The following is a 25,849-nucleotide window of genomic DNA, read 5'->3' as shown; positions in this document are numbered from 1 at the left end:
CCCGCCGCGCCGGGGGAGCTGCTGCCGGCGTCCCGGGACCGACCGCCGCCGCACGCCAAGCCCGCACCGCCCCTGCGGACCGCCGGCGCGGAGGGTGAGTGCCCCCCCCCCCCACCTTCCCCTCAAGCCCCGGCAGCCCCTGAGGGGCGAGGAGCGGCCCGCGGAGCGCGGGCTGCCGGGCGCGGCGCCGCCATCGCTCCCCTCGGGGCGTCGAGCGGGGTGAGAGGCGGGAAGGGCCGAGCGCGGGCGGGCGATGGCCGCGGCGGGGCCGAGGGCTCCGCGGGGCCCAGGGCTCCTCAGGTGGGAACCGGGCCCGGCGCCCCCCGAGCCCTGCCCTTAGACGGGAGCCCGAGATTAAAAGCCGGCCGCCTGGCTGAGGGAGGCTGAGGCGGTGGCGGGAGGCGGCAAGGCTCTGGGAAGCGCTGGGTGTTCAGCGTCAAGTGCTTCGGATCCGAAACACGGAGCGTGTTTTATAGGTATGTTGTAAAATTGCAGTTATTACAACATTGCTCTTGATGATTATATAGCTGTAAAAAAAAAAAAAAAAAAAAAGTTGTTTCTCACAGGTATGTCAGCAAATTTTCCCTCTTTTTAAAAGTAAGCGCGTTAGGCTTCACCACAGAAAATACCAATACAATATTGACATAATGAAGCGAATATAAGTCAGCAAATAACACAAATAAGTAAAAAATACCAGACACCCACCGTGGAAGTACAAGGTGCTGGGCTCACGCTGTGGAAATGCTGCCCTTCGCCTGGCGTTTCTCCTGAGAGCGATCGCTGGCTTCTTGTGTGTGTTTCCTGAACACAAATGCATGTTTTTGTGGTGGATTAGGCTGTAAAGTCCGTGGAACAATAACTGGAGGTGCTTGTGTGGTACTGAGGGTGCCGAGGGCTTGGATCTGTGCAAGGCCTGTGGGTGCTCTGGTAATATGGTTAATAAAAACAGGCCCAGGGTTGATGAGCGTACGCGGCTCGCGCAGATAGAACTGGTTTGCAAGACTCAGCTGGTTGATTCCTAAGGGCAATCTCAGGAAAATAGGTTCGTATGATTTCCCGTCTGTCAGAGGGTAATGCGGGTACAGCCTGGAACCGCAGATGCAGAGATCAGAGCAATTGCAGAGAGCTGTGTGCTGCAGCCTCCTTCATAAATACAGTACTGGTAATCCCAGATGCTCAGATAATGAGTCAAGCTTCCCTCCCTCAATAAACATGTTTTTGTTTAAAATAATAAAATATTAAATGCTGAGATCGCCGTTTCTCAGGTTGGTTTTGAACCTCTAGGTTTAAAGTTTTCAAGCTTCCTCCGTAACTATGAACCTCCTGATTGCGGCACCCCGTTCTGCCTCTCCTCAGCCGAGTTTTTAAGAAAAAAGACAACAAAAATTAAAGGCTTACGATGACAAAGACTAAAGTCCTCCCTTGAGTTGGAGAACACACGCAATTCTGAGAAATTCAAAGCTGGAAGAGTACGCCCTCATTTTAAAGCGTGTGCCTCACAGCAGCAGTGCCCGTCGGTGCCCAGGCGGAGCGGGGCCAGGCCAGGTACCAGCAGTGCGGTCCTGCAGGTGAATTCCAGAGGTAATTGTAGATGGGTGTTTTATAGCACGGGTGCAGGGAGTTGTCCTGTTTGCTACAGCAGAAATGGCTTGGTGATTCACCAAAATGTGCACAGTAATACTTTTTTCTCTTCTGGTCAACGCACAGTTAATGTAGCTACCAGTGTTACTGCTGAGAGTCAGTCCCCCTTCTCCTTATGTGTAGCTCACTTGAAGTCAATTAGCCTTTCCCAGCATGATAATTGCAGCGCTCTGTTCACAGCCAGTCGCATCCTCTCAGTGACATCCCTCCCAGAGTGGATAATCTTAGGGCCTTTTGCCTTAGTTTTCTCAGAGCCACTATCTCCAACACTTGACATCTGGTGTTCTGGCTGTGTGATGTGAACTGTCAGGAGTCTGGTAAATCCTGTAATCAGCTTATACAGGATGGAGCCCGTGTGTTGATCCTCATAGAATCACAGAATCATCTTGGTTGGAAAAGCCCCTGAAGCTCCTCCAGCCCAGCCATGACCCTCCCCCTGACCGTTCCCAACTCCCCCAGATCCCTCAGCGCTGGCTCAGCCCGACTCTTCAACCCCTCCAGGGATCCCGGGGACTCCCCCCTGCCCTGGGCAGCCCATTCCAAGGCCCAACAGCCCCTTCTGCACAGAAATCCTTCCTCAGAGCCAGCCTGACCCTGCCCTGGGCAGCTTGAGGCCATTCCCTCGGGGCCTGGCGCTGGGGCCTTGGCTCCAGAGACTCATCCCCCCTCTCTGCCCCCTCCTGGCAGGGAGTTGCAGAGGGCCAGGAGGTCTCCCCTCAGCCTCCTCTTCTCCAGACTGAACCCCCCCAGTTCCCCCAGCCGCTCCCCAGCAGACCTGTGCTCCAGACCCTGCCCCAGCTCCGTTGCCCTTCTCTGGCCACACTCCTGATGAATTCCATCCTCTGGCTGGCACCAGCTGCTGAACGCAAGGTCGCAAAACAGAAACCACCAAGAGTGTTGGGCATGTTGTAGTACGATACATCTTACCCACCTCTGCCAGACCCTTCCAGCACAGGCAGCAGGGAAGGAATTCCACAGCAGAGGGAAAGGGAATTACAGCACCTTACATATTAAGAGTGCTTAACATCTCTCAAGGAGAGCAAAGTAGTTGAAGGGTGAAGAATTTTTCAGGGCTGTCTGTCATTTCTCAGTCCAAATGAGCCCTAAGCTACACCAAAAAAACCCCAACCCACCTCCCTTCTACCTTCCTTGTTTGAGGCGTTCTTTAGAACTAAAGTCCTCCATCTTAAAATAAATTTTTCTGCATGAATTCTGATACTTTAGAAAACTCTCCTTCCTTTTTTTTTTTTTTTTTTAAGTCTAAATTCTTCAAGATTTTCTTTCTTCATATCCAGTAGCTGGATTTTGTAGATTGAAAGGAAGGGAATGCTTTGGTTATTTGTGTGTCTGACTCAAAGGACGTCAGCATGAGGTGCATGTCTAACAGTTCAGAAGGGGTGAAAAGGTACGTGGGGTAGCGCCATGCCAGTAAACTTCAGAAGGAATTTCAGGTGACATCTTTCCTTTTAACGATTGAGTTGTACTGTGTGATGCATGTGCTGTTGGCAGTTATTTTTCCATTTATTGCTGGGAGAAACTTTTAGTCTAAACAAGAGGCTTCATCTTTGAGACTTTGCATGTGCTCTCAGCAGACGTCTGATTACGGGCGGGTTGTTCTGAGTGCCAGATGCTGCAGTGAAGGCTCAGAATAACTTCGCATTTATTGTTTTGCTCGCTCAGAACCTAGTGCCCTGTGAAGCCAGAACACAAGGCACGAGCCACAATCCATTTTCACATTGAAAGGCCAACAAAACTAGATTGGGAATTCTTGCCTGAAGCTTGGGGCTTTTTGATGTGCCTGCTTTGAGCTGCAGGCTTTGGCGAGGAACCAAGTGAGGGTAAAATGGCGTCCATTTGGGGCTTTTGTCCTGGTTTTGCTTTGATATTTAAACAAATCTAAACTGTTGTGTGAAACCTGCTTGAAATAAACTTACAAAACCCATTGTTGGTACCACTTGACAGATCTGGACATGGGGCAGTAAAGGATTAGAACACATTTTAGTCTTTTTGTTAAATGATCTAACCTTTAGCTACATTCTGACTTGCTGAATGGTTCTAGACAAGTCATTTATCTTTTTTCTTGTCTCATTAGTAGGACTAATGATGACTTTTATTTCCATGTATTGCTGTGAAAATTGATCTGTTCATAAAGGATTCCCGGCACAAACAGCACTGCAGTGATAGCGTTGGTAAGGGTAGCGGTTTCACCACAAGAAATTCAAGCACAGTGAGCTTCCCTGTGTTTCAGTCTAACCATGTACTGCAGTACCTATGGAAGGTGGAATTCTCTCCGATTAAAGATGGAGATAGGTCAAGCAGGGGTGGTGGGAAAGAGTGGGAAGAAGGTTTCTGCTTGAAAGTTTCTGTAAACTTTTTTGAGATGTGCTATAGGGTTATTTTCAGTGTCCAGTTTTAAACTAAATTATCAGAGCGTGTAAAAAATTTTCTGAACTCTTATTTCCTTTTCTGTTTGGTTTTTTTTTTTCTCACAGTCCATAAAATGGGTCAATAACAAATCCCATCTCTCAAAAGTGTGGTGAGAAAAAATCATCTGCTTATTTGAAATGCTGAGAGAAAAAACCCAAATCATTTTACGGTAGCAGTGCCGTTTATTAATCAGGGCATTGTGTAAAGTCACCCTGCTGTGGACTGAGACCTCACTAGCACTCACAAATGTTATTTTGAAGTTTATCCACGTGACACATTCACTGCTGGTTGAACCCCACCCTGCCCTCAGTGCTCTGGCTGGAGAATTGTGGATCCTTACGTCTAACGGCAGGGCTACGTTCTGTAAATGTTCCCTACACCCTTGCAATCTACATGTGCTGGGCTGGCCAAGACCTCTTATTTTTATAATACATTTGGGTTATCTTTTAATCCAACCCAACTTATTTGAACCAAAATGATTTACAGATCAATCAGGTCCTCAGCTCTGAGGTGACCGTCTGAGTTGGGGAGAGGAGGTGATTGCTGCTCCTGCCAGGGCCAGGGGTTTTCTTCTGCAGGCTCTCAAGCCAGAGGAAGGTCCACTCCATCCTGCAGAACATCAGCTTCGTGGAAACTTCATTTTGAAATATAGGAGTACATGCTGGTAAGCAAAACGGGAGGAGAAGCTTGCAGTAAGTCGGTGAAAAATCACATGTATGAATAGATTGCACTTACTGCTTATTCAAAATTTTGAAATACAGTTGTTTTCACTCTCTTAATTTGGTTTGCTTATACATTAGTGTGTCTGTGAGAACTGCTTTCTTTCCTATGTCAGTCAAAGTGGCCTTGTTGTGTCTCTATAAAGAAATTTGCCTACACTCCCTGGAGCCTAAGAAGATTGCACTGGCATTTCCTAATGATAGAGGAGCTAAGACTGAAATCCTTGGGCCTATCTTGGGTTATATAGATTGAAAACTAACACCAGTTGTAGGGAATGATTCTTGATTTGTATCTGTATTTTCCCTAGGTTCAAGTGCAACATATGGTAATTTCTCTCTGTTATTTAAATGGAAATTTAACAAACACAAAAAAAACTTCCATAAAATACTCACTATCTTTACTGGTCTGTAAGCCCTTGGTATGATAATTAATCTCTTCCAAAACAGCTCCATGAAATGTTGTGGTGTACTCGTAGATTACCTCTTATTTGTATACAGTGCAGTGTTCAAGCTGGAGTGCGGAGTGTGTTTCAGAGTTAGAAAGAACAGGTTGCCATACTAGACTGGCTCATAATCTCAGATCTGTAAAGCTGCCTCTGGCAGTGATGAATAACTAATGCTCCAGGGTAGACTAATATCCTCTATTATGCACCTACCCAATTGGGCAATGTCAAAAACAGAAAGATGGGTGTAAGATTATCTTTCTGACCCCTGCAGATCATGCCCTGAAGTGTGGTGATTACCCTTCCCAGAGTCTAAACATGCATAAGTGCAGATGGTAGTAGTTACAGTCATCTAATCCTTTTTTTGAAAAATGCTGCCCCAGCTTTCTCTTGATGTGAATAAACCTGTTGTGGCAAATTGCGCTAATTCAGGGCTCAACTTAATACGCAGAAATGGAGCTAAAAGCTGATGAAATAGAGAGAAATAGAGGCATACCTACCTTGGATGGGTAACGTGGCAGGCATCACGTCTGTCCTCTCCGTGCTTAAAACCTTGTTTTCAGGTACAATTTTTGCATTAGGCTTAACCTTCATTTAAGGCCAGATAGACTTTTGGTGCCTACGTAAGGAGTACTTGTAAGATGTGAGTTTAAAGCATCGATGTTCCTTCTTTCAGCTGGTGACTAAGAAAATCCATTTTGGCTGTAGTTTCTTAGGGCTACGTTTTCCTTAGCTCAGAGCTTCGTGGCTGCAGAGTGTCAGGGGGGTGTTCAGGTCCGGGCACTGTTTTCTGGCTGGGTTCATCATTTTTCCTTGAAGTCCACTGTCTCCATCTGTTGTGCCTGGCTCAAGCAATATAACATCTGCCTTAGACTCATCATTACAGTTGTTTCTGTAGTTTCCAGCATTTTGTGGTTGCAGGACTGTGTAGGATAATCCTCTAATCGGTGTTTCATCCAAGAGGGGTAGGACAGAGCATTATCGGATGCTGGATCTCAGCTATCCAGGGTAACGTGGCTGCTCCAGAATTTGAGTCTGCTCAAAGGGCAGGTCCTGTATCCATCTTTTAAAACTAAGCCTCCAAATCAAACATTAAAAAAAAAATAAGATTACAGTGGTTCTTCCCTCTTTGGAACTGTCAGAGAACAGACTGGTTTGCAGACACGAGTGCACTGGGATTATAGAGTAAATAGTGGATTTTGTTATGCCTGAAGACATGACCCTTTCTGAGTCTCTTTGGTACATATCAGTTTAACATTCCTCTTGTGGGGTGCAAGTTCAAGGTCATGGTATCTCATGTGCCTCACATGGTTTGTAGAATTAAATTAGACAATGTTTATATAAACATGTACAAATTATTTTCAAGTATATGAAGAAAAGCAACAGCACGTATTGTATGGAAGTGAGGAAAACAGTTTGTCCAAACAAGCTAGCGGGGAGAGATACTGGCACAGCAGCTGTTCCTCTGGGATATCAGTTATTAAAACACCATGTGGCTGTAAGGGCTGGGGAATCTCCCCGTGCAAAGCTAATTCTGGATGCTAATTTCAGCCTTGGGCTGCATTCTATTCCTCTTAATTATTTTTTTTTTTTAAGATTATTACAACACTGCTCGATATCAATCTAGTCTGATAAATTTCCAAATTCACAGCACAGAAGGGTTTTTTGGACAGTCCTTCCTCCCTTGGGAACTCCTCCCCTGCTTCACACCACCGTCTCCCACGTCAGCCTGTCATCTGTTGAAAACTTGTTTCTGTTACCTTTTCTAACATTCAGTTGCCCATATTTAGGCCAGTACTTGCTAACACCTGTTTGAAGAGTGATCTTCTAATAGCACCTCACTGAAGCCACAGGAATGACTTATCACTGGGCAGCTACATTCTGAAAATATCATTTGTTTAATGAATGTCTGTTGGATTTAATCTAGTCCAGGTTTTATAAAATTATTTTCTTTTCTTTTGTAATAAGGAATTTTCTCTGCCATGAAATTGATATTCTGTGCCTTGATAATTACATTTAAGATCAAGTTATTTTGGTTTAACAAAATAAATCCAAGGGATTTATTGCTTTAATATGTGTGTATTATTACCAAAACACAAATCAAACTAAGTGTAATGTTATTCACTGAGGTATGTACTGTAGTTTTACAGGAGTTATTGCTAACTAGTAGAACAGGATTTGAAAATTCTCATTCATTAGATCAAAACCAAAAAGGATAATAAAGTGTTAGGCTTTAGAAGAGTATCAGTTAGGTTCAGGAGGAATTGCTTACCTCTTTTTTATAACATTTTGGAATTGACTATTTGGCTTCATTTGTGTTAGAGGAAAAAGGTAGAAATACAGCACTGGCTTGGAGGAATGAGGAGCAGTAAATTCTGTCAGTATATAAAAAAAAAAAAAAGCAGTCCTGTTTAGAGGAAATGCTGATTACATCATTTCACCACTTTTTCCCTTTCAGCCTGCCCACATCCTCTTAATGCTACGGTTTCTGTACTTCCTTGGAATTAAACCCTTTGGTAGTCTGAGTAGTCTGACTGGCATCTGCTACCAACACCCCTGTGCCCGTGAGATTTGTGGGAGAGCGGGGGTGTGTGCACACCTCAAACTGTTCTGTGGTTCCCACCTGCCTCTGCTCTGTTGATTCAGTGCAGTTCTTTTGCAAGCTGGTTTGTTGAAATGATCCAAATTCAAAATATTCCTCTTCAGAAACAAAATTCCCATCTTGCCTTTCCCTCCCTGTAATGAATTTTACATTTGGAGAGATTACCAGATTTATGAAACTGTGGCTAAAAAGAGTTTGCACTGACACAAATTGTCTAGTGTGGAAAAACGTAAAATAGGTGTTTAAAATATTAATGAGGTGTAGAAGAGCTGCAGATTTAGAGCTAATCTGCACAGACTTGAAAATACCTCTTCTGCTGTGAAGCAACAAAATGAAGTTAATAATTGCAGTATAATTAGAGAAGAAGAAAAATGTGTCAAGTGAAGTAGGATTTCTACTTCACTAGTTCCAGGAAATGAGATTCGGTGTACAGAACAGATTCATACCTCTTCTGACAGAATTTTGTGTAGGGCTGACAGTGTCATTTAACCATACACTGTAATACAGGGACTATAGGATAATTAGAGTAATAAGTTTTTGTTTAAACCAGCCTGCTAATTTAACTAAGGTCTGCTTGGCTTTTTTTTTTTTTTTTTTTTCTTTTAGAGGAAGAGAATAAGGGCTATCACAGCCTACCTCGAGTGCCTTCAGGCACCATGAATTCTGTGCTAAAACAAATCGGAATTCAGGGCATCTGGTGTTCAGGCTCACAATAACTCTCTATTTTTCCTCCCTCAATACTGTGAATAACCAGCTTTTTGAAAGTATTGGGTATTAGGGCTTCTAGCTAATAACACTCTCTGAGACTACTATATGTCTTAATCTCTGGATATGCAGTGATGTACTCAGTACTGCATCATCTTGATAAGGACTTGTTGTAGGGTATCTAACATGAAACATGATGGAGTGGGATACTTTTCATAAGCAGAGTATCTGTTTATATATAGATATTTCAGTCATGTTATCCCAGCTATCTTCCTCACATCCAAGTTAATGAGTAATGCTGGTGTTATATGGTCCTTCTTGTTTTGTCATGGTTTGGGCAACAGCTTATTTAGTTATAAGGAAGTACAAGTACTTCCTTGATTCTGAGGAACTAAGCAGATTATATTTTCAAAGTCATGAAGATATCGGTTTATATTTATGGATTTGTCTTGCAGATAATCAAAATACAACTGGTTTGTGTTAATGTAGCAGCTGCCATCTTGAATGGTGCCACTAGGCCACTAGACTTGAACTGGAAACTTCTGGAGCTAAAAATACAAGCTTAGGTAAGGGAAACCTGCTCAGAGTCACCAGTGAATTCACTGTATGTGACTTGCACGCCCGTTGCTCATGGATGTCACAGGGCAGTACCGTCAATGCTTGTGGTGCTTGGTAGGCTGTGATGGCAAGGAGTCTATATCTGGGTGTCCAGCAAGAAGAAAAAATTACATGTTGGTCCATATTCTAGGCTAACGTGGTTTGGCTTTATTATTATATTAGAGATATGTGAGATTTTGTGCTTCTTCAAGTAATAGATTTGATTAGACTTGCACATCTTGGCTAGGGTGTGGAGTAGCCTGAATGCTGAGGGTGGATGGTCGTCGTTGTGTTTGTTGTTCATTTGTTTTTATGGTGAGTCTCTTGGTATGCATTTCACCGTGGTGTGTCGTTCCTCAGTGATACTTGCCAACTAATCATTCCTGGTTGTGACTGTAGGATTGATTGTTCTGTATAAACACACTTGATAGGTGAGATTTATATATTCCACCTATTTGCCAGGATTCAGGATCGCTGTTCACTTAGGGCAATTCCTCAGCTATTGTGAACGTCCTGAGAGAATGCTGCAGTAGAGTGTACTCCCTTTCCTGACCAACATTGACTTTTTCAATGCCCTAATGATTTGACAAATAGATTGCTGTCCGATGGGAAAGAATTGTTTGCTGTAGTTCAAAGCTGGATTTCAGAGGTATAGAAAAATATTTCACTAAGAATTAACTGGAGAAGAAGAAAAGGCCTTTGCTGGCATCCTTTATTGTCACAGGCCTTACTTTTCCCTGTTAGAACTTAGTGAGCCCACCACCTAGTAGGGCAAGCATTAAAAAGGGATAGTTATTACTTTTTGATAGAGAGATGTTTCTTAACTTTTTTGTTATTTATGCCCAAAGATATATGGAATAATAGAAGTCACATCAAATATCTTAATGCAATGCATTTTTTTTTCTGTGTTATGTAACATCTGCGATGACCAGAATTTTTCTTTCTGCATTAGAATTTGCTTTTCTGCATCAACTCAGCACTGTCAGGGGTTACAACTCGAGGAGATTGTGGAGTCTCCGTCCTTAGAAATATTCGCAAACTGTCCAGACACAGTCGTGGACAACTGGCTCTAGGTGGCCTTTCTGGGCAGGGCATTGGACAAGATGACCCCTGCCAACCTCAACCATTCTGTGACTTGGTGATCAGTTTGCCGTGCTTGAGTTGTTGTACAAAGGAATCGTTTACATGCTGACCCTGCTACAGGAGCTTGCTCCGGGGGTTTCTACTGGGTCTGGCTGGGACTGAGTTAATTTTCTTGAGAGCAGCCCTTGTGGTGCTCCATTTTCTATTTGGGACTAAAACACTGTTGATAAGACACTCGTGGTTTGGCTGTTGCTGAACAGTGTTTGTACAGCACCAGGGTCTCCTCTGTCTCTCAGCAAGAGAGCTGGGGGTGGGCAAGAGGCTGGGAGGGCACACAGCTGGGACAGCTGACCTGGTGTGGTCAGAGGGATCTTCCACACCGTAGAATGTCATGTTCAGCGATAAAAGCTGGGGGCTGACCCAGCGCTGAGGGATCTGGTGGAGTTGAGAACGGTCAGTGCTAGGTTAATGGTTGGACTGGAGGAGCTTTAAGGTCTTTTCCAACCTCGATGATTCTGTGAATATTAGTCATGTAAGGCAGGCAAGAGCCTTGCACCGTTCTACACAGCTTTTCCAATCTTGCCCACTTCAGACTTGGCTGGCCATTGGGGTGACCCACCTGGGAAAAGAAATGTGACTGACAGTAACCAGCTTTCTCACTGCTGGTGAGCCAGCGTGACTGAACTACAGCATTTCATCCCTTGACTTTCAGCAAGGGAGTGTGTTTGGGGGCCATTTTACGTCTCTCTTGCGTTTTCAGGAGAGCAATATTTAAAAGTCATTAGTGCTTCCTGCAGTGTTAGACCTACAGTAATAGTTGATAACCTGTACCTCCTGCATGTTTTGTATTCTAGCTGCTCTTGGATTTTCAAACCGCTAGCTTCCATCCCTTCCTTGTACAGTAAGGCCTTTAAAGCCTTCAGTAATTGTGGCTGTAGGGTGGAACACTGCCTCCCAAAAAAGCTGGATGACAAAGCTACCTTTGGCTTGAAAGGGTCTGTGTTTTCACTTCTTCTAAAAAACGCACAGGGCAAACAGCATCTTGTCTGATGCCTTCATTCAGTATAAATGCTTGAAGAGCTACAGTATGGGTCAGGTTTTTAAACAAGTGTCAGCTGTTGAAGTCAGATCTTTTAAAAACTCGATACAGAAATGTAATGATAGCAGGTACAGGGGATCAAAAAGTAACAGGGCCACTTTTAGTTGTTTTTAAAGGGTCGTTCTCTCTTGGAAAAAAATGTCCGGTGGTGTCCAAACACCGGAAAATGTCATTGGACACATGAATTTATTTATGAACATTCTTTGTATCCTGGTGTCATGCTAGAGTAAGTACAATTGGAGACAGATCCTGGGACTTTGAAGGCTGAGTGAATGCATTGTGCACAATCTTGATAGGCACAGAGATGCACGCAGGATCATTTTAGGCAGCGCAGGAAGAGAAGGAAGTATTTCCTTTTCTTTCTTTGCTTTGGGCAGCTTCGCATTATTTCTGGGGACAGCTCTGACTTAAGCATTCAGAAATGAGGGAGCGAAAATGGTTTTGGAGTTGACCTCAAGGCCTGGAGGTCTTGGGAAGGATGCACATTTCAGTTGCTTATCAGGGAAATAGTAACACGGCTATTATAAACCATGACACTGGGCAGTTAGTGCCTGTAGTTCAAACTGACAGACAACCATGAGAACATGGTGGTTCCTCTGGCTGGTGGCCAGAGGAGACTACAAAGACTTGTGCAAAGTGAGAGCCCAGGATATTGCAGACTTTCTCTGGATGTATACTCAAAAAAAAAAAAAAAAAAAATAAATAGCGCTGTTAGACTTGTTGTACTGGCATAGTATTTCCAAATGACTTTTTTCTAATTTTATTAATTGTGTTAATATCCTACCTGAGTATGTTTAACTGTGGAATTCTGTGTACAGTTGAAGACTTTTGATCTTCCAAAGCATAGATTAGTTAAGCCTCTGGTTATTTCTAGGGTTTGGAGGTTTTAAAACCATATTCCCATCTTCTTTAATATTGCCAAGAATGCAGCATTGCTTCTGTGATGATGAGAAAGTCCAATTTGTATAACTCTTCTCAAAAAGGGTTTCATTTAGTCTGTGTGGATATAAAACATTTTTTTTTCCTCCGGTAATACCCAGATAGGTGGAATGTATAAGTTTATTAAAGACGTATTTCTGTATGTGGCTTTGTGAGTTATCAGTGTAGTCTGACCACCAGAGTGAAGTAATTATGTGGTAAACTGTTTTAAGAAGAACGTGCAACTGCAAAAGAAGTCTTTGCTTACATACTTAGTTGCCAAAATAAAGGGAATTGAGAGTTTGAAGGCACTCTTGACTAGTTAAATCCATGTTTACAACCTTGCCTGTGGTTAACCACCACTAGATAAGATCATGGACTCTTACTGTGAGTGCTAACGTGTAACGGATTGATGATAATACAATTCACATTTAAATTATTTTTCTTTGTGCTTTATTTTTTCTATTGTCTTTGGCTTTGAGAGGAGCTGTCTGTGCTGTGAGGAATGTTACCAGTTTATCAAGTGACGGTTTCTCAGAATAATCCACTGTAGCTGGAAAGGTAATGACTGACCCTCTGTGATACTGCACTACGCTGTTTTCCTGCAGTGCTTCCATAGAAGAGGCCTCAGTGGTTAAGGCTGCTCTGGTAACGGGCTAAATCACATGTCTGGACATATGCAAGGTGTGAAACTTGAAACTTGGCACTATATACAATTCTAAGTCAACACAGCTAAAAGCAGCCACAGTGCATCTCTTTAAGTGTCGTGCCTGTTTCTTAGTTATCACGGAAGAGCAAAGAGAACTGACTTAGTCCCTGAATCTGGGCATTGTCCCAGCTGTCAGCCTAAGTCTTCTTCAATTTTCACTAAACTTTATCAGGTGAAAGTGATATTTGAGCTGGAGCATTTGGGGTACGCCACCAGGGTCATCATGTTTTAGTACTAGTTATTTTACCAGAGCAATCACGGTGTGTGTATATATGTGTGTGTGTGTCAAGATATTAAAAAATTGTATAAAATTTATATAGACATATAGTATAAAATCTGTTAAGAAAGGCATTAATAGCTTTCAGTCAGATTAGCTAAGGCAGGTAAGTGGGTTGTCCTCCACTAGACTGTAGCTCGCTGCAGAGATGTTCTCCAGAACAAATCTGAAAAATAATAGTATTTACAGCTAGGTTTCTAGGTAATCTTTTGTGGAGTATAGGTCTTATTTATTTCCATTTGAAACTGGGCATTTAAAGAAAGCATTTTGACCAGCTGTAGCATTTGATTATTCCCCAAAGCAGTGGCAGTATTAGGAACTGTGTGCATTGTGGCCAGTATCCTTCATTGTCATCCATCTACTTGGTTATAATTTTTTTGATCTCTTCTTGTACCTTGCCATGCCAGATACTTTGACCAGGACTGTGTCTAAGATTTCCATTTCTTTGGTCAGCCTCAGCACCGCTGCTCCGTTGCCTGAAGCGAGCGATGTACGTTCCGTGGAGTGCCTCGTGGCTCCCTACCTACTGTTAGCAGCATTACTGATTAGTCATTTTAATGTCAGCACTAGGGTTGGAGTAGGATGTGGGCATCCGTGAAAGATGAGCTTTCTGCATGGGAGGGAATATTTTGCATACAGTGAGTATGGAACAGCTGCCAGTCCAACTGTTTCTACTCTGTCGAGAAATGAAGTACTGTGTGGTGGGTATAATAGTATGGTTGTCTTTGGTTTTAAAGATGCCCACTGAAATCTCCCCATTGGAAATCAGAGGCTTACACCTGCAGAGAATTTACATGCTCATAGCTACTGCTTTGCTAGAAGGAGGATGCTTAGCTCTTCTGGATACAGCCTGGTTTAAGCTTTATTTATTTATTTATTAACATGAGATAAAGCAATCCAGTCTTTATTTCAGATTACTTAAAAAATGGCCGTTGGTGAGCCTGGATTTTCTAAATAGCATTTCCCTGTTGGCTTCTGTCTATGTATCTTATTCACGTTCCATTTTGTTTCTCTCCATAATGCACTTTGTGCTGGTGTGCACATGCTGAAGAAAAACTTTGTGACTCTATAGGGGATTTGGCATTCTGCTGTGAGGATTACTGATGGGAGATGCCCGCTTAATTCCCAGTGCATACTGTTCCCACAGACAACCTGGAAATGGGTGTGGTTGATGTGAGTAGTAGCAACAAAGGTATGAAGCAAAGATTGCCTGCTGGAATGGCAGCTCATCAAAGGGCTAGGAAAATCTATAAAATGAGCAGTAAAGATAATTTGAAAGTTTCAGGTTTACTCATTTTAATACTGCAGGAAAATGCTTGTAATGTATATACACGTAAAACACATTGGTTTATATTGTGAATATAGTGTGTACTCTTTGAAGAAGTAGATAAGGGGAAATCCCTTCAGAACCCTTCTCAACTGTGCTCCTGTAAACGGGTTATTTTCTTCTAGGAGAACCTTAAACTGTGTTTATTCAGGTTTCTTTAAATGAATTGTTTCCTTTCTGTATAAAGGATTCAGTAGTTAATCAACTTCTAAGTTTGCTTGGAAGAGGGTTAATTGTTAATCACTGTCACCGGTACTCAAGTGTCTCAGCTAATTTGGTGAAATGCATTTTCCCTGCAGCAGCAAGTGCTGTGTGTTTTCAACAGTGCTATAACAGACATCGATTGTACAGCTTTGACATGTGGCTAAATCCATGAGAATTCTGATATATCTTAAGAAAATAGCCCTTAAAGTGGTACTGGAGTCAAGGAAATGCTGCACGGAAGCCTGACATCAGTGTTCTGTATGCCTTAGGAGTCCAAGGGAATCCACGGCAGCTGTCAAGGGCCTACATTCTACCTGTGGGAAGGTGCCTGGAGGTATGTGGAAGAGGGAGGCTAGGGAAATGCAGGTTTTTAAACCATGACTCTCTTGGAAATAAGGAGCTTTATTCTGGTTTACCAGAGGCGTTCATCTTCACTAAAAACGCGGGTGTTTTATATTCCAAAGTCATTGCATAGAAGAGCTGATAACTGAAACAAAGACTGGAATGCAGATCCTCCTCCTCCCAGGTGATCGTCTGCTCTCTCTGTGTGTGTGAAGTCTTTCTGTCTGCAGGATGGACCTTTGATGTTCCCTGCAAGGTGTTTCAGTTTCAACAGGAGAGATCAAGAGCTTCCCGCTATAAATGAACAGATCGGCTGTTGATAGAACACTTTCTTGGAGAAACAGTGATTGGAATCCTGGCAAGAATTAACCCAGATCTCCCACATCTGAGGCAACCATGCCACTTAACCCCGTTGAATGGAGCTACTGCGTGGGGCAGAACAGCCCTACCTCCAGTTACATTCCCCCCTGCCGAGCCTCCCTCCCCACGAGTGAAGGAATCTGGTCTGAGTGCCATCTGGATCAAACCCCTCAGATGAAGCCCTCAAGAAGGGCTTGTGAATACAAGCGTGAGACTAAGCTGCAAGATAGGCTGGTAAGCTGCTCAGGCCTGCCAAAACTGGATGTGCCTGAGAGCAAAATTTCGCGTGATTAGAGAATGGAAAACTTTGAGGTGCCTGGGGAATCCTGGTAGCAGCTGAGAGGGTGAATGTGAAGATTACAGTCTTGCATCTGTGCATCTACCTTGGTTTTTTAATTTTTTTTTTTTAAAAACATGAATTTCTTTTGTGGATTTAAACCTAGGTGCTTGAAAAAATTGCTGTTTAAGCTCTGCAAGAAAAATAACACATCAGGCCATCGCATCAAAATCAGCTCAACTCTCTAATGTGCAATTGCAGAAATAATTTCTGATGGTGGATTTATGTATAAGAATGCCATACAGTTCATGGCTAATGCCAGTTCTAACATAGGAGTGGCTTGATTAGAGTTTGGTTTAGGTTTTTCCCAGTCTCTTAAGTTGGTGAAGAAAGACTTAAAATTGAAGGATTAACAGGTTGTGCTTGGATGCATTTTCACATCCTGAGTATTGACAAATTACCCAAATGTCTCTCTCTGCTGGATGGATTGACCTGTCAGTGTAGTGACCAGTGCTTTAGAAAGCTGCATTTTTTATATTCTGTTTTAATAGGAAAGCTTGAGGCTGTGGATATGTACAGTGCAATGCAATACTCAGTAGTATACCAGACACAGGGGGGAAGTTCATTGTGCCTGTAGCTGTAATAGTATGTTAAATACCAGGGTTATTAATCTTTCCTCACCTCAGAAACTTGTAGGCCATGTATTAATGTGTTTTTGTATGAGATTTAGTTGCTCAGACTTGTAACAACTCAAAACTTAAGATCCCGTTTCCCACCATGGCTTGAGTCTTGAGAAATCGGTTCTATTTGAAAGCAGCAAATTGTTATTTTGATTATATTACATTTTCAGTGGCATGTGGAGGTTCATCTGTAGTTGCTCGGAGGTTAATTTTTAAGGACAGGTATTAGGTGGCAGAGAGCAGATACACACTGTAGTTGGGCCACCCCAGAAGCCTGCTGGTCCCCGCATTTGTGTCTCTCATCTGATCTGGGTGTTAGTAACAGTGAATGCCAGAGTCTCCCTGTTGAAATGGACAGTCTGTTTGGTTCTGTGTTGTTTCTCCGTAGTGGTAGGTGGTAGATGCTGTCCATGGAGGTTTTTTCCTTTCTTTGATGATGCATCGAGCGTTATTCTATCAGAATAAATTCCTGTTTTCTGTAAAATCAGTGTAATTCATAGAGCATTTCATCACACCGTTCAGTAATATTAGTGAGCTGACGGAGACCTGCACTAGTGTAGGTCCTGGGGGCAGTGCAGCAGCCCCAGCACAGCTATTCACCTTCCTCATCTCGAGAGGGCTCACCGGGCACTAACGTGGGGAGTCCTGGGTTGTAGTGGGGTGCAGGACACACTTTCAGGCCACATAACTTCACCTTCAACTCAGTCAAAAGATTTTTGAAATGTAAAATATATGAAAATAATTTCTCTGCAGGGATATCTCTGCTATAACTCTACTAGGTCTGGAATTGCACTGCAAACCAAATCTAACTTATCTTTGTACTGCTCTGATTAAGCCAAGCATCTAATTGGAGGCATAAATCTGTTAAAGTCCATGGGAAAGCCTGTGGCAGAGAGCTTTGCTGGTCTGGGCTCTGAGCAAGGTTGACTAAACAACATACCTGGAAATTTAAGCTTTAGATGAAATGAGTTTTTGTTAATCAGTGTTTGTATGACATACATCAGCATCAGTCCTGAAGGTCAGATGTTTTATAGATGCGTGGAGACCAAGACTCAGACGAGGGCAATGATGTTCCAAAAGTAAATATCAGCCAGGAGTGTTGCTGGGAAGGGAATTCCTGAGTTACGGCTTCCTGCACTTAACTTGAATCATGTCAGCACCATATTCGCTATCTTAAAGAAATTACTACAATAAAACATCTTAATGTTTATCTTAACATAATAAAGAAAGGTATTTCTTACAATAAAATATGATTAGACCTGTGGAAGAAATAATAGGTTCTAAATTAGCTTCAGATGAAGGCAAAGCGTGCTTTTTATTACATGGTTTTGGCTTTCACATTGCATAAGCCCAGAGTAGCAATGCTTCTTTTTAAGAGTTAAAAAAAAAAATTTAAAGGTTAGAAAAATTTTTAAAAGGTTTTGACATTCAATCTGTCATCATTGTCTTCTCAAGAATGCATGCAATGTTTAAAAAAAAAAAAAGAAAAGGTGAAAGGAGAAGGTTTTGTTGAATGACATTGATCTTCTTCGGAGTTCTTGTTCGGTTTTCTGCTCATTAAGATCCTGACATGGAAACAGACTTGAAAAGGCTGGGAACTATGACATCAGATGTAGCTTTTAGGTATGTCATCAGGTCTAATAATATCCTGAACTTCTTTTTTAACATCAAGAACCAATATTTGAAAGTCATGCTTTTCTTCTGTGCTTTTCTTCACTTTGAAGTGCAACATACAGTATACCTTCAGGAGCTTTAAATGCTTGCAAGGTTTCATCTTAATTTCTGAAAATTAGTTTCAGTTGTTCTAGCCTATGCCAACAACTTTTTTGTGGCTCAGTGCATATTGTTAAAAAGTGCACAGGACAGGAAAGTTTAGATAAATGGAATAGAAATATGTACTTGAGAAACAAACCGATGGATGTAGGCCCAAGTTTTCATGGTGAATGACAAAAATGATAGACTACAGTACAGCAGGGGTAGAGGTGATAGAAGAAACAGTATAGGAGATGTAAATCGTATACTTTGTGTAATTTCTCATTTTAAAAAAGTACAGGGAAACAGCTGTATAGTTCAAATAAATTCAAATGCTGGTTACAATACAAAGCTAAGGAATTCCTTACCAGAATCATCACTGGATAATGTGAAAAAAAAGGCATCTTCATTTATTTTCATCTCCTAGAGTGTCAGAAACAGCACAAGGCCTCGTGTCACCAGTATGACAGAGCGGTTGATGTAGGCTGGGACACGGGCACAGACCAGCAGCTTCTCTGTGGTGGCTTATTGGACGTTTCTGTGCAGTATTTGGCAGAGTTTGTTGCCTCTCAGCCGCACGACTTGTTAATAGGCTCTAGCTATTCAATTATATGGTGCCTATGGTGGCAAAAATGTTTTGCATATGTACAAACGGCGTAGTGGGAGGGGTTTGAGGGTTGTTTATTTGATGTTATGCTGAGCTTGCTTAGAAATATTTAGAATACCTGGCTCTGACACAACTATACTTTTTTTTTTTTCTTTAATACAGTTTTTTGGTACATATTTATACCCATCCAGGAAGAAACCTAAGTGCCTTTTTGTATAGTGCTTCATATCTTGGTTTCTGTAGTGGAGTGCTTGATAGGCAGTATTCTGCCTGCTGCTGAACTGCTGCACTGATGAGAGCTGCCAGCTGTTAGCAAGTTCCCTGTGACCTCTACAGGCCTCTTACAGGGCAACATTGGAAGTACTTTGCATGGCTGTTGGGATACTATTTGTGAATCCTCTCAGTATTCCATGCCTTAATTTGTATTATGGGCATGGAAGTGAATTGGGGCAGTTAAAGTACTTTAAATATGTGCCAGCTTATTTTTTGTGGGGAAAAAAACCCCACCCAAACAACCAAAGCAACAACCTTTTTGTTTCGAAAAGCTAGCAAACCTTTCCCACAAATTAGACTGTTAGATTTTTATTTTGTTGTAATACTGTGTCTGCAAGCAGACAACGTGTTTGTAGTGAAACTCATTTTAGTGCAAACCAGGGACCAGGAGGTTTCACTGAAGCTTGCCAGGGGTGAATGGGCCTCAACGAGTGTCTGGATGGAGACTGTGAAATTAGAAGAGACATCTGAGAATACGTGCTGAAACCCTCTGTTTAAATTACCTTGCACTGAGTGCAAGACTTCAGAACATGTTTGAAGTAGAATTGTGGCCTTTCCCAACAGAAGCACATTGCTAGAAAGCAAAAATCAAATGAAATGCATGTTTCTGGTTCACAGTTCTTGTTTTGCTTCCTATGAAGTCTGTCAAGGGGCTTGCTAAAGCCACGATGAAGCAGGTAACATTGGTCTGAATTGTTTAATTCCATCCTCAGCCTGTCAGCATTTTGTCCCTGAGTTTTCTTTCCCTGTGTTCAGATTGCTGCTGATCCGAAGTGCTGAAATCACTTACAGTGCTGACATAATGTAATGGAGAAAGTTACATGTATATAATAATGAAACTAATGTTATGAGTACTACCGGTGGCTTTTGCAAATATAGGTAAAGAAATGGCATGCTTTGGATGCTGCGAGATAAATAGCAAAAGGGGGGACTGCAAGTTGAATGTAAGTTGGCAGTGTGGCTGCGTAGCGAGGAGTGCAGCCAGATACTTGTGCTGGCAAGAGCACAGCCTGGGTTGAGGGAAATGATCCTTCCCCTCTGCTTGGCCCTTGCCAGACAACATGGAGCAGTGTTACCGTGCTGTACACCCAGTACAAGCAAGACAAAGTGAAGCAGGTCCTGCAGAGGTGTCTGAGATGGATGAGGCCAGGACACAGGACAGGCTGAGACACGTGGGTTTGTCCAGCCAGGAGCTGAGAAGGCCACAGGGCATGTTACACCATCTCTTCTCCCAGCTGGAATTGTTGAAGGTTAAACTCTTAGAACAACGTAGCAATATTGTGCTTGGGTCAAGAGAGATGTTCTTTACCTACGTCAAAGCCAAAGGCATCCCTATTCAGAAGAAAAAGTCATAGCTGCCTTTGAGCAAGGACATCCGGAGCCTTGAAGAGGATATGCTGCCAACTTGGCAAGCAAACTCAAGGTCCATGTGTCCTTCGCTGAACTACCCTCATCATAATGCTAAAAATCCCGCCTGTAGGTCAAGAAGCCCCTTGCCCAGGTGAAGACCCTTCCCCTGAGCATGCGTAGTAGTAGAAGTATTGTGTCAGCAGTGTTAGAACTGTATGTAAATTACTAACCAATCATCCTAGAGAGGATGGACTTGGAAAATTACTAATTCTGCAAGTTTTGTTTATAAATATAGCAGGAAAAGTCCCATTGGTGTGGTAGATTTGTGGGAAACCACTGAGCACCCAGGCTTGTGCAACCCTAAAATAAATAAGCAGTGTCTCTCCTGAGTGTGACGCATTGCACAGCAGGCAATAAATCCCATTTTCAGACCACAGAATCACCAAATTATTAATGTTTACATAGAGAGTGAAACTCTGGAGAAAAACCTAGTGATCTCGGAAACAGGTCCGAGCGACTGACAGAACGAGGGAGGAGGAGGTGATGCTAGCTGGGTCTGGCAGGCTGAGCAGCAGGCTGTCCAGGCCCAAGGGTGTGATCGCAAAGCAGCTCACGGGAGAATCCTTTTGCTCGGAATCTGTCTGCAGAGTTGAGCAGCTGATGCACCCTATAGTTTCTTAAAATAAAATTATTTTCCCCTCAGTTTTTGTTGCTGAGCACAACGCCTCGTGGCGCGGGATATCCCTGGAGTCAGTTAGGGTCAGCTGTGTCCCCTCACGGCTCCTTGTGCCCCCCCCAGCCTCCTCGCTGGTGAAGTGGGGTGAGGAGTAGAAAAGGCCTTGTCCCTGTGTAAGCCCTGCTCAGCCATAGCTAAAACATCAGTCTGTTGTCAACAGTCTTTTGGTCATAAATCCGAAGCATAGCCCCATAGGAGGTACTATGAAAAAATTAACTGTCTCAACCAAAACCATTAAAATGCATCTGCTGATGTTTTCTCTTAGGTTTCTATTAATCTCAACGTATTTTACATAGTTCATGCTTTTAACACTTAAAAAAACCCAAGCCAACACTTATTCCTTTTGCTAGGTAACTGGGTGCAGTGCTACTTTGGGAAGCAAGCTTTTTTTTTTTCCTACTTGAGTTGTCTACTTCAAAATGCGGTTCCACATTACAAAAACAAAACAGTATTTCCCCAGGGATTAGTACTTCTGCAAAGACTTTTCCAATTCTTTAATCTGTAGTTTCTACTCTCTTGAAGTGTCAGGAATTGATGTAAAGCATGTATCTTTGTATTCATTGTACTAGTTGGAGAGAAATTGAGAAGCTGTTTATTTTAATGTGTAGGGTTTTTCTCCAAGCCTAAGCAATTCTTTGCCTGAAGTGAGCATTAGATGTCCTGGTTTACTTCGCATAAAGCAAGTATGCAGTCTCTTTCATTGCACAAAAGGAAACAATTGTTCTTGAGTTCTCATTATATTCCCCTTGTTTCTAAATTAAAAAAAAAAAAACAAACTTGTTTAAAATAATAACCAATTAAAAAGTGCTCTTCAAGTGAAATGGGATTTGTATTACTGGGAAAAAATTGTCCTTATGCTTGATGTGTTTTAAATGCAAAGTGTGTGACCTACAGGTGTTGAATATACAGTAATTCTACTTGGCTTTGGTCCATTAAATTAGCCACCCTGCTTTCTTTAGCTTGCTGGGAAAATTGCAAATGCATTGGTTTGTGTCTCCTTGGCAGTTAGGAGTTTAGCAGGACATTGATTCTTAGTGGACTTCCAGACAGAGTCCCATTGTTTATCATTAAACTCTGCCAAGAACTTATCAGATGCTGTGTAATGAGTCCTCCTCTTTTAGAGATGCTTCAGTGCTGAAAAGAAACTGCTAACAATTCCTGACTTGCATTTCACAGTAGTCATTTTAAATGAGAAAAGCTTACTCTGGTTTAACTTTTTTTTTTTAACAGTTTCATCCAGCGTATCGGAGGATACTTGTTAATTTTTTCCGTCACGGGCATTTTAAGCATTTGCATGTGGCAAGGACTGATTTGTCACCGTTAGTATTGCATTTCTCAGGTGTGGTTCTCAGTGTGCCAGCTCTGTAGGTATGAACTTGGTAAGGACACTGATAAGCTTAAAAAAAAAAAAAAAAAAAAATCCTCAAACACAACCAAAATGACACATGAAGATGTGCATTCTGTGCCCTTTGGTGATAACTGATGAGCCAAATTAAAAGCTCATTGCTGCCAAAAGAGCCTGCATAATTTCCCTGCTCTGGGATTCCTGCTCTGCGAGCACTGGGGGCGGCGGATGGTGGCCAAGGAATCCACTTGGGCTTTTCCTGACTCTGTGGCCTGTTTCAAGTCTCTTCTTCTACCTGAAGTCCCCAGCCGTGGTGGCAGCTGGACGGGTGCATTGAGCCGGCACCGCTGCGAAAAAGGCAACACTGCTGCTGCTGCGTGGTGCTGGCACAGCTCCTTAGGAGCCCGCATGAAAACAATTCAGGTGAGAACAGGCTGCTGAAGCCTGGGAAAGGCCTCCACCTTTTTTCAATACAAACACTACCTTAAAGTGCTCCTCAGGCTACAGTATTAGCATTTGGCGGCAATGATCTTTCAAATGGCAATTTCTAATGCTTCTGCCTGCCTGCCCAGGGTATTCTGATTTTAGAAATCAAATAGTTCATCAGCTTTCAAATGTTGCTCTCACTGATGCTATTGCAAGTGATTTCTAAGACTGCAAGTGAATGGAGCATCTCTTCTTTCCACTTGGCCTCGCCGGTGTGATGGAACGTACTGGATGTATTCAGTGTGTGTTTTAAGTATAACATTTCTGTTTTCTCAATTATAAAACGCAGCAGAAGGGGCTATCAAGTTCTGATTTTCATAAACAATTTTTAAAAGGCCATCTTAAAAGTTATAATCAGTATCCCATATCATGTTAGAAGTCCTAGAAGATGCTGTATTTTGCTGTAAAACTTTACAAGGGTTTTTTACTAAAAGGAGATAGGAGGGCATTTCAGAAAATGCAGTGCAACCAAGCAAACTTCCTATCCATTTAGAAAAATATTTGAACTGCTACTACTTCCTTTCAGGGAAACAGTGATTAATGACCACTGAACAAAGAAAATTAATCTATAACGATAAAAAGCTTCACTGGTCACATCACCTGTCTTCAATCCCTCTTAATAAAACAGTTCTGCCATGGGATGCAGCAAGGGAGGATTCCTGGGTTGAGAGCCAGGTTTGGATGGATAATTTAAGTTCTTGCTGCGTATTTCCCTGGTAACTATTTGATCAGCCCATGCTTTACTGACTCCTCTCGCAGTTTTGTCAGTAGTGTTCTGTCCCCTGCTGTCACTCGGTTAGCTGTCCACGTGGCACGGTGGTTCCACCTCAGTCCCCAGAACAGAGCCGTACCAGCTAAAGACCCCTCTCCGTATCCACCAGCAGACCGTGCATCTGTTCGGTCCCAGCAGCTGTGTACCTACAGGAGAGCTGCGGTGAGGGGGGCAGAAGTGAAAAGACTAATTTTTGCATTTAGATAGGAAATTTAGTAAGAGATCCTGGTACGGTTCAGCCATAGGTAAATGCACTGTTTTTCAGTTCAGACTGTCTTGTCTTTTGTTCCGACTTGTTCTCTCCAGCTGTGCTTTCATTGTCACTCACTGCTTTGGTTTCTTCACCATTTATTTCTTTCTCAGTCTTACAAGTTGTTGATGAATTATATCATCTCCTTTATATCAAGGGAGATTCATCTTCATTTAGTTTAAAATTGTGCCTAAGAATATTTCCATTGTTTCCTTCACTTTCTCTGGACTCCAGGTTTATGGAAAAGTGCTGACATCACCAAAAAGGAATCTCAACTGTATTTATTTCTGTGCCCTGATGCTAATCTGGTCCATGAGAAACAGTTTCAGTTTTGTTGTTTGCTTGTTTGTTTCCCACTTAAAATGTTTTGCAAAATACCAGGTTTGTTACATTCTTGGATAGTTGAAGTTCTTCAAGCTAATTGTGAAAATCTTGTTCAGAATTTCATCTGTGCTTCAGGTCACCTTTCTACTTTAAATCACCTTTTGATGGTGATCAGCCATCCTCCTCTATTGTAGGAATACCTCTTCCACACTCTTTGTTGAGTAACATGGAGAAATGAAGCTTAAAATATTATTTTTAATGTAAGAATAAGAAAAGGAGTGTTCAGAGCAACTTTATCTTACCTTCTGTATATGCATTTAGGTAGACATACTTCATTCTATAGAGTTTCTGAAGGTAAATTCTGACCTTACAGAGGTCAGTGTGAAATTTCGCTGTTACTTTCAGTAACCAGGAATTAAATTATTTTAAACCCCTTTAATGCTCTGCATGTTTTTGTTGTTCTTACCATAGAGTAAAAACAAGATTTTAAAATTTTTTCTCTTTTTCCCCAGCTTCTCTCCTGCATGATTTTCTGGAGTTTAGTTCTTACCATTTTCTTCTCAACTTTGATTTTAGTTCTAAAATGGAGAGAAAACAATGTCATTAAAGGATTTTTAAAAACAAACAAACAAACAAACAAACAAAACAAAATTTTAGAAATTAATAAAATGCTCCTTTTAAAATCCAGGCCACAAAAGTGGCCTATGTAATTTTAACAAAAACTTTCCTCTCTTTTTTGACGGGGATGTACTTTAAACACATTTCCCTGGCACTCCTGTAATAGAGTATTTTGGGCTGCACCAGCTTTCTAGAGGATGGCCTGGCCAGAGAAACTCATCGTGGTGCTGTGTGGCAGCGAGGCTGGGGCAGCAGAACACGGGTGTACCCCCCCCCCCCGTGCTGGTGTGCTGGTGCCGAGAGCCCCCAGGAGCCCCGTGCCCCAATGCGGGGACACATCCCCTCACTTGCCAGTGGCTACAAACTACACTGCTGGAAGCTGGGGTTGGGGATGGGAGCACGCAGAGGGCAAAGTACAGCAGTTTAGCTATGCTAATTAGGAGACAAAATCCTCAGCCTTGATAAGGTGATTTAATTATTACCTTTTTTTGTAGTTTATGTGTAAATTCTCCTATATTTTTTTTTCCAAATGGTGCAAGAGTAATCAAGAGTACTCAGGGTGACGTAGTTAATGACAGACATTGGAACATGAGTGAGCAAGTGCCTCTTCAGTCAAATTAAGACCACTTCAAAATAGTTTGTGGTGCAAGAGGAAACATTTTGAGTGATATTTCCCCTTAAAGAGAGAACAAGAAGCAAACTCAGAGCATGTGCCTACTTACTCTGTCCATGTTACCTCTAATGCACACATCCCCAGAGAGCCAAGTCAAATATCATTAATTGCTTTGAACAGTCATTACACTTTTCTATGAGTACTTTAGTTCGGTTTTGAATGTCTTTCATAGGCAAGTCTTATTTAAAAAAAAAAAAAAAAAAAGTCTCTCTAGATATCCTCTCTCTATTAAAAATTTAGTGAGAAGCCTGTT

General features: G+C 42.3%; 1 protein-coding gene across 1 annotated transcript in view; it reads left to right on the top strand.

Annotated features, from left to right (window-relative positions):
- The window catches only part of LYPD6B (LY6/PLAUR domain containing 6B), a 55,078-nt gene continuing 29,229 nt past the window's right edge, over positions 1 to 25,849 (top strand). Inside the window, exon 1 of the mRNA XM_074910686.1 lies at positions 1 to 94. The gene's annotated coding sequence lies outside the window, so the exon portion shown is untranslated. The remainder of the gene's footprint in view (positions 95 to 25,849) is intronic.

This window comes from Athene noctua, chromosome 7 (assembly GCF_965140245.1).
Source record: "Athene noctua chromosome 7, bAthNoc1.hap1.1, whole genome shotgun sequence".
Classification (NCBI taxonomy): domain Eukaryota; kingdom Metazoa; phylum Chordata; class Aves; order Strigiformes; family Strigidae; genus Athene; species Athene noctua.
Note: the sequence above shows the minus strand (reverse complement) of the source record. Positions and strands in the feature narration are given on the sequence as shown.